We start from the raw sequence: 10,000 nt of genomic DNA, 5'->3' as shown, positions 1-10,000 counted from the left end.
TCTGATGACGAGGGCGGGGCTATAACCTGTCACTCACATGAGATCAGCCAATAGCAAACCACAACCATCCAATCAATTCCTCACGGACACAATCAAGCCCCGCCCACATTTGTTCTTGTTCCAGAAGCTCATATGTGTTACAATAGGGAAGAAAAGACCAGCGCAACTTCACGCTGACTTTAAGTTGTTAGGTTTTTACATTTATTCAGTGTTGAATAATTTTTTTTGTGTTAGTGGTTTGTGTATGATCACTACTGTAGTTCTCTATGAGTGTGTGTTGTGTGTGAATCATCAGGTGTCGGTGCTGTTGGATTTCTGACTGTCAGTCCAACAGCATGTGATGCGTATCCAAACGCGTCCGGAGCCAACAGTGACACACGCTGAGAAAAATGCTGCCTGTGGCTGCTGTGTGTGTGAGTGTGTGTGTGTGTGTGTGTGTGTTTACTGTGGCATTAATCTTTACCACTGAGGGGCTTTTGTCAGGAAAACAAGATTCTGCAGCTGTGAACATCAGCCTACATCTGTCTGTCGTTGTGCTGTTGATGGATCTAACGCACAGATCTGATTGGATGACATCATCTGAGGGTCGTTATTTGTCTTGGGTTGAAGTCTGATGGGCGAGTCGGTGTGAGTCAGCGAGTGAATGACCTCAAACATCAGAGAATCATGTGACGCTCCGGTTCTAGAGCCGTCGGTTCATCACCTGCTGATATCAGATGCTCCAATTAGGCTGAATGACCATAAATAAACTTGTAAGCGCATATATTAATATCAGGCTATTGTCTACATTAATATGGATGCATTTGAAAATGGCATTTTCATTTCAATATGCTCTCTGTCCACACTACACTCTCAGGAGAAAAGGTTCCATAAATGGTTCCATCAGGCGCTTTACATAGAATCTTAAAGGGTTCTTTCAGGCATTTCATATGTAGAACCTTAAAGGGTTCCATCAGGTGCTTCACATGTAGAACTTTAAAGGGTTCTGTCAGGTGATTTATATGTAGAACCTTAAAGGGTTCCGTCAGGCGCTTCATATGTAGAACCTTAAAGGGTTCCGTTGGGTGTTTCATATAGAATCTTAAAGGGTTCCTTCAGGCGTTTCATATATAGAACCTTAAAGGGTTCCTTCAGGCATTCCATATATAGAACCTTAAAGGGTTCCTTCATGCGCTTCATATGTAGAGCCTTAAAGGGTTCCTTCAGGCGCTTCATATGTAGAACCTTAAAGGGTTCCTTCAGCCACTTTATATAGAATCTTAAAGGGTTCCTTCAGGCGTTTCATATGTAGAACCTTAAAGGGTTCTGTCAGGTGATTTATATGTAGAACCTTAAAGGGTTCCTTCAGGCGCTTTATATGTAGAACCTTAAAGGGTTCCTTCAGGCACTTTATATAGAATCTTAAAGGGTTCCATCAAGTGCTTCATATGTAGAACCTTAAAGGATTCCATCAGGCGCTTCACATGTAGAACCTTAAAGGGTTCCTTCAGCCACTTTATATAGAATCTTAAAGGGTTCCTTCAGGCACTTTATATAGAATCTTAAAGGGTTCCATCAGGCGCTTCACATGTAGAACCTTAAAGGATTCCATCAGGCGCTTCATATGTTGAACCTTAAAGGGTTCCGTTGGGTGTTTCATATAGAATCTTAAAGGGTTCCTTCAGGCGTTTCATATATAGAACCTTAAAGGGTTCCTTCAGGTATTTCATATATAAAACCTTAAAGGGTTCCTTCAGGCGCTTCATATGTAGAACCTTAAAGGGTTCCTTCAGGCACTTTATATAGAATCTTAAAGGGTTCCATCAAGTGCTTCATATGTAGAACCTTAAAGGATTCCATCAGGCGCTTCACATGTAGAACCTTAAAGGGTTCCTTCAGCCACTTTATATAGAATCTTAAAGGGTTCCTTCAGGCACTTTATATAGAATCTTAAAGGGTTCCATCAGGCGCTTCACATGTAGAACCTTAAAGGATTCCATCAGGCGCTTTATATGTAGAACCTTAAAGGGTTCCTTCAGGCGCTTCATATGTAGAACCTTAAAGGGTTCCTTCAGGCGCTTCATATGTAGAACCTTAAAGGGTTCCTTCAGGCGTTTCATATGTAGAACCTTAAAGGGTTCCATCAGGCGCTTCATGTATTGAACCTTAAAGGGTTCCTTCAGGCACTTTATATAGAATCTTAAAGGGTTCCATCAGGTGCTTCATATGTAGAACCTTAAAGGGTTCCATTAGGCGTTTCATATGTAGAACCTTAAAGGGTTCCTTCAGGCGTTTCATATGTAGAACCTTAAAGGGTTCCATCAGGCGCTTCATGTATAGAACCTTAAAGGGTTCCTTCAGGCACTTTATATAGAATCTTAAAGGGTTCCATCAGGTGCTTCATATGTAGAATCTTAAAGGGTTCCATCAGGCGCTTCATATGTAGAACCTTAAAGGGTTCCATCAGGCACTTTATATAGAACCATAAAGGGTTCCTTCAGGCACTTTATATAGAATCTTAAAGGGTTCCATCAGGTGCTTTATATGTAGAATCTTAAAGGGTTCCATCAGGCGCTTCATATGTAGAACCTTAAAGGGTTCCATTAGGCGTTTCATATGTAGAACCTTAAAGGGTTCCTTCAGGCGTTTCATATGTAGAACCTTAAAGGGTTCCATTAGGCGTTTCATATGTAACCTTAAAGGGGAAGAAAGTTTGTGATCATCAAATCTCAGAAAGACATTGGATTGAGTTTTGGTTGGTTTAACAGCATGTCTGTGTCCAGCGTCACATCTGAACAGACTCGCACAAACATTACGAGTGTGTCAGTACGCATACGAGTGCATGTATGCATGTTTATGACTGCAGGAGTGTGCGTGTGTGTGCTGGTCTGGCCAAAACACAAGAGTTTTCCAAACCGTAAATGGTGAAAAATGTGAAGGGAGGTCATCAGTGTTTTCCTGCGTGTCACAGGAGAGAAATGAACCTCAGTGGGTTGAATCATCCAAACAACAGCAGCGCTGGACGATCGTGAACCCCAAACAAACCTGTTATCGACCAAAACAATTCTCATCTCTGTTTGCAGATTTTTGCCTCTGATGCTGATTATACACTGCCAACGAGTTCACAAGGTCACAACCTTTATGCTAAAACTGATCGCTAAAAGGTTCTTTGGGAAACCAAAAATGGTTCTCCAATCTATGACATCACGGTGAAAACCCTGTTTTGGAACCTTTATTTTTAAGTGTTAAACTTTTCCATTGCACAAAAAGTTCTTTACACCCTTCAAAATAAAGGTTCTTTATTGGCATCAGTGGTTCCATGAAGAACATTTAACATCCATAGAACCTTTTTATTGCACAAACGGTTCTTTATAGTGGAAAAATGTCCTTTAGATCATTAAAATCTTTGTCACACAAAAAAAAAAAAAAAGGTTCTTTTAAGAACTGTTAACTGGTTCTTTGGGAACTTAAAATGGTTCTTTTATAGTATCACAGCTAAACATTTTTTTTTATTAAAGTCAGCTGTGACGGGTGCAACTATGCTATTGACATAACTATGCTATCACCTGATCAAAGAGGAGTTTTAACGAACGACTGAAAAAGAAATACTCATATATTTAGTCTATCAGTCAGGAAAAGGTTACACAGACGTTTCCAAGCCTCTGGATCTGAACAGACCAACGGCGAGAGCCGTAATGTCGAAAACGAAGAACTCTTGGAACGGTGGTGAAACTCCCCAGGAGCCTCAGGCCTGCCAAGGTTTCCCAGAGGCACAGCCTAAAATCATCCAGACCATCACAAAAGATCATCCAAAGAACTGCAGGCTCCTCGCACCTCAGCGTTTGTGGTGCCACAATCAGAAAGAGCACCAAGAAGAACATAAACGTTTGTTTATCATTTGCCAAGAAGCACTTAGTTGATTCCAAGTGTTCAGTGGAGCGATGAGCCGAGCGTGAAGCTGTTTGCTCCAGGAGCTGGAAGAGTTGAATATCAGAAGATGAAGCAAAGCTGGATGATGTGAAACTCTTATGTCTGCATGAGAACGGCAGATAAGAAGCACAAAGACCCGTGTGAAATCCTGGAATCTGACTACCCTTGAATTTCCTTTGGGATTAATAAAGTATCAATCGAATCGAAACCTGTGATTAATGACTCACTATATACTCATAAAATTAAAGGTTCCAAAAGAGGGGTTTCACATCGATGCCATAGAAGAACCATTTTTGGTTCCCCAAAGAACCTTTCTATGATCATTTCATAAAAGGACCATTTTTTCTCCTTATCACTCTTAAAAATAAAGGTTGGTTCCATGAAGAACAAAAATTTGGAACCATTGATGCCAATAAAGAACCTTTATTTTTAAGGGTGTAAAGAACTTTTTGTGCAATGGAAAAGTTTAACACTTAAAAATAGAGGTTCCAAAACAGGGTTTTCACAGTGATAGAAGAACCATTTTTGTTTCCCCAAAGAACCTTTTAATTATCAGTTCTTGAAAGATTTTATTTTCTCCTTATCACTCTTAAAAATAAAGGTTGGTTCCGTGAAGAACTTTTAGCATCCATAGAAACTTTCCACTCCACAAAAGGTTCTTAATTGTGGAAAAAAGTTATTTCACTCTTAAAAATTAATACAATTTTTTTTTTAGCTGTGATACTATCAAGTCAAGTCAAGTCATCTTCATTTATATAGCGCTTTTAACAATGTAGATTGTTTCCAAAGCGGCTTTACATTGATAATAGGAAAATAAAGTAACAGATTGTTTTGGCTTTACAGCAGCTCTAGAATAAAGTTATTGTCCACCTAAAGTTAGTTTTGATTGATTCACTTCCGTCGCGACGATCATTAGTTATTAACCTAGGGGCCGCTAACACGACAACGTTTTAACAGAAAACTCTTAAGTTCTTTCGGCGCAAACTTTCAAAAACGCAAACCCGTGAGAACGCTGATGGCGTGCAAACGTGTACTATAGAAGAACCATTTTATCTTCCAAAAGAACCAGTGAACAGTTCTTAAAAGAACCATTTTTTCTTGCTGTTCCACTATAAAGAACCTTTTGTGTAATAAAAGGGTTCTATGGATGTTAAAGGTTCTTCATGGAACCACTGATGCCAATAAAGAACCTTTATTTTTTAAAGGTGTAAAAATAAATAACTTTTTGTGCAATGGAAAAGTTAAACTCTAAAAAATGAAGATTCCAAAACAGGGTTTTCACAGTGATGCCATATATATAAAAGAACCATTTTTGGTTCCCCAAAGAACCTTTTAATGATCAGTTCTTAAAAGAAGCATTTTTTTTTCTAAATCTAAAGAACCTTTTTTTCTTGCTGTTCCACTATAAAGAACCTTTTGTGTAATAAAAGGGTTCTATGGATGTTAAAGGTTCTTCATGGAACCACTGATGCCAATAAAGAACCTTTATTTTTTAAGGGTGTAAAAATAAATAACTTTTTGTGCAATGGAAAAGTTAAACTCTAAAAAATGAAGATTCCAAAACAGGGTTTTCACAGTGATGCCATAGATAGAAAAGAACCATTTTTGGTTCCCCAAAGAACCTTTTAATGATCAGTTCTAATTCTAAATCTAAAGAACCTTTTTTTCCATTACAAAGAACTTTTTTTGTACAGTGAAAAGGTGCTATGGAACCATCAATGCCAATGGAAACCGTCAATGCCAATATTGGAATACCTTGGCAACTGCATAGCAACACCCTGGCAACCACCCACAACAACTGGGCATCATGAGAACTCCTTCTGCATTTTCAAAGGTAAAAACTCAGTTGAAATCTTATAATCTCTGTGTGCGTTTGCGCAGGCGGCGCTACATGAACCTGAACGCTCTGAGATATCAAAGCAATCTAGACCTGATTAATGATGATTGATTCTGTGAGATTTCAGATACTCCTCCCATATCGTTGATCGTCTAGGAGTCAGAGGCTCGATTCCTGGAGTCCGAGACCACGGGAAATGAAAGGAGACACACTCGCTCCTGAGCCAAAGCAAATAAACAGTGTGAGAAACTTTGAGTAGGACGCTTTTGCACAGGCATCCCCCCCCCCCCATCCCTCAATCCGTCTGCGATCCACACGAGGCCGGGAACAGGAACAGGAATGGGATGCTGTTATTGGGTCACGTGCAGTAAGAGAGAGAGAGGACTGAATTCCTGAAAAGTAGGTCAGTATATTGAAGCATCTGTTTAAGCCATAGTGCTGAGCTTTGGAGAAAGTGTAAACACACAGAAGAATGAGCAGAAACTCTGTGTTGATGAGCTTCGAACCCCACAGCCGACGGGACCCTGAAACACACCGCAGGAATCCTGATGAACGGTGACGTTAAGACACGACGAAACGGCGCTCGCAACTCATTTAACCCCAGTACACCGCCGTCAAAGTTCGGAGAAATTACGATTTTTACCATTTTTGAAAGTCTCTTCTGCTCACCAAGGCTGCATTCATTTGTAAAAACAGTGGAATATTATTACAAATTAAAAAAGCAGTTTTCTATGTGAATATACAGTAAAGTGTAATTTATTCCTGTGATCAAAGCTAAATTTATTTCATTAAAAATACAGTAAAACAGTGAAATAATATTATCATGTAAATCATCAGTTTTCTATGTGAATATCTAGTAAAGTGTAATTTATTCCTGTGATCAAAGCTGAATTTTCAGCATCATTACTCCAGTCTTCAGTGTCACATGATCCTTCAGAAATCACTCTAATATGATGATTTGATGATCAAGAAACATTTATGATTATTATCAGTGTTGAAAACAGTTGCACTGCTTCATATTTTTGTGGAATTGCAATGTTTATGAAAGAAAAGGTGTAGTGTGACCAACCATAATTTCAGAGGACAAGCAAGTGATTATTACATATAGATTAATGAAGACAAACGTTTATTTTATTATAATGCACTGATGAGGTTGAGAATGTGTATAAAGAAAGTAAATGGGATAGTTTTGAGTTTATGTTGACTTGGTGTTTCTAACGATCATCAATGCTACGTTTTTCGAAATGTCATAATCATTTGCTAACAAACAAGTATTCATTATTTCAATGAGCTCATTGAATTCCTACACAGTGTTCCTTTAAAATTAAATTACTTAAAAATGTTTAAATTAATTTAAAATATTGTTTAATTAAATATATTTATTTTAAATAAAATTATATTAAATTAAGCAAACAATAAAAATCGACTAAAATAAATAATAAAATAGTTTAAAATAGTTTTGGTTTTTGTTTCTGCCTTAAATTATTAGATTGTTTAAATTAATACATTTTTCACTAACTGTGATTTTGTACATGTACATTTCTGAAATGCATAACTTAGACAGTTTCCTCTGATAACAGATCACTCTAAATTATAATGTGAACTCATGCAGTTTCTGTAAAGCTGCTTTGAAACGACGTGTATTGTGAAAAGCGCTATACAAATAAATGTGAATTTAACTAAATTAAATTGATGATTATGACACAGTGATGTTGTGTTCAACTGATGGGTTTGCAGGGATTATAAGGAGAAGCCATGAGCCTCTCTGATCGTGTGTAGATGGAGAACAGAAGAGGGCCGAGCGCTGAGCCTTGAGGCACGCCGGCGAGGAGATCTGCCAGTGAGGTGTAAGTGCCAGTACCTGTGATGCCCAAGGTCAGGAGGTTAACGTGTCAAAGGTCGCAGAAAGGTCCAGCTTTCGCTCTGGCCAGCCGAAGAGTTTCTGCAACGGTCAGAAGGGTCTCCACTTTAGAAGCCAGACTGGTCTTCATCAAGCAGGTTTTTCTGTGAAAGAAAAGCCGAGAGCTGATCAAACACTAATCATCCAGGCAGAAGAGAGACTGGTCTGTAATTTAGACACACACACACACACACACACACACACACACACACACACACGCACACACACACACTCTCTCTCACACTTTCTCGCACACACTCTCACACACACATACACACACTCTCTATCTCTCACACTCACACTTTCTCACACACACACACACACACACACACACACACACACACACACACACACACACACACACACACTCTCTCTCTTTCTCACTCACACACATACTCTCCCTCTCTCTTACACACTCACACACACTCTATATATCTCTCTCTCTCTCTCTCTCACACACACACACACACACACACACACACACGCACACACACACACTCTCTCTCACACTTTCTCGCACACACTCTCACACACACATACACACACTCTCTATCTCTCACACTCACACTTTCTCACACACACACACACACACACACACACACACACACACACACACACACACACACACACACACTCTCTCTCTTTCTCACTCACACACATACTCTCCCTCTCTCTTACACACTCACACACACTCTATATATCTCTCTCTCTCTCTCTCTCTCACACACACACACACACACACACTCACAATCTCTCTTTCTTTCTCACTCACACACTCTCTCACACACCCACAATCTCTCTCTCTCTCTCTCTTTCTCTTTCACACACTCTCACATACACACATACTCTCCCTCTCTCTTACACTCACACACACTCTCTCTCTCACACACACACACACACACACACACACACACACACACACACACACACACACACACACACACACACTCACAATCTCTCTTTCTTTCTCACTCACACACTCTCTCACACACCCACAATCTCTCTCTCTCTCTCTTTCTCTTTCACACACTCTCACATACACACATACTCTCACTCTTTCTCTCTCTCTCACACACACACACACACACACACACACACACACTCTCTCTCTCTCTCTCTCTCTCTCTCTCTCTCTCTCTCTCTCACACACACTCACACACACACACACACACACACACACACACACACACACACACAGAGCGAGTCCAGCAAGAGGAGGGTGTGGCTGGTGTTCAGACAGTCTGTTTCTCCACCCACCGTGTGCCATTATTCCTGCATCAGTCAGTCGTGCCTCTGCTGGGTTGAGATGCAGATCCCCTCCTCTCTACACACTAAACACACACACACACACACACTCACACACACATATACAACGGACATGTCAAGATGCACAGCTCATGCTGAAACAACCCTCTTTACCCTCACTAAAGGTTTACCACGGTACAGCAAAAGCATGTGGTATAGAAGCTTGTTTCTGCCCTGTAGAATAAAAAAGTAACTGCGACTTATCTCACAATTCAGACTTTTTTTTGCCTCACTATCAAACCTGTGTTCTGACTGCGAGTGTATATCTCGAAATAACAAGTTATGAGCTTAATATGCTTTCCATAGACTGGTATTGACATGGTACTCCAATATACTTCAAAAAAAGTCACTGTATTACCATAACACCAGGTCCAAAAAATAATGTTTTGTTGTTGTTGGGGTTTTTTTTGTAAGTGAGACCACATGCTTCTCAAAACCAGCGCTTTGACATGCTCATGGTTTGAATTGTGTATTGCGCAGCACGTCTGGAGGGTAAAAGTCATAAATTGTTTCCCATGAGCCCCCTCTCTTATTGTGCATTGTTCGTGTTCTCTCATTACATGAGTCAAGGTGCTGCCAGCGAGCGCGCGCCCGCGCCTAACGTGACTGGGAACGCGCGCCAAAGTCTGTCAGCAAGTGAAAGTTCAAGAAACCGTTACAAACGCACTTCTTGACTGAGTTCAGTTTAAGGTTTTATTAGTTTATCACAAAAACTTTCCGGAGTTGAGATGATTCAGGTAAGGCTAAGGTATTTAAGGTACTTAATTTATTACCATGGTATTTACACGGCACTCCGTCTAAAAGTTAGAAAAGAATGACATTTCTGGATCGTGTTCTTAGTTGTCTCCTTATAATAATCGCCTTTTGTTGTGATATTCTTTGGGCGTCCCTTTGGATAAAAGTATGGAATTTCCACCGCATTAGAAAAAAAACATGCTTTTATTAATCATATGACGTACTTAGTTATATTTATGAGTCGTAATTATGACAAAAAAAGAACTCTGACTTTACTATGAACTCAAAAGATTCTGACTTTAAAAGTCATCTAA

General features: G+C 39.7%; 1 protein-coding gene and 1 long non-coding RNA gene across 3 annotated transcripts in view; both read left to right on the top strand.

The window, feature by feature from the left end:
- LOC307160776 overlaps nt 1–6,428 on the top strand; it is an 8,329-nt gene extending 1,901 nt beyond the window's left edge. For both annotated transcript variants that reach the window (XR_013821632.1, XR_013821633.1), the window contains exons 2-3: nt 5,604–5,743; nt 5,874–6,428. This is a non-coding gene — a long non-coding RNA (uncharacterized lncRNA). The remainder of the gene's footprint in view (nt 1–5,603; nt 5,744–5,873) is intronic.
- A 3,139-nt stretch (nt 6,429–9,567) lies between these two features.
- fbn1 (fibrillin 1) overlaps nt 9,568–10,000 on the top strand; it is a 109,975-nt gene continuing 109,542 nt past the window's right edge. Inside the window, exon 1 of the mRNA XM_079873852.1 lies at nt 9,568–9,688. The gene's annotated coding sequence lies outside the window, so the exon portion shown is untranslated. The remainder of the gene's footprint in view (nt 9,689–10,000) is intronic.

Source organism: Squalius cephalus (genome assembly GCF_949319135.1).
Source record: "Squalius cephalus genome assembly, chromosome: 6".
Classification (NCBI taxonomy): Eukaryota; Metazoa; Chordata; class Actinopteri; order Cypriniformes; family Leuciscidae; genus Squalius; species Squalius cephalus.
Note: the sequence above shows the minus strand (reverse complement) of the source record. Positions and strands in the feature narration are given on the sequence as shown.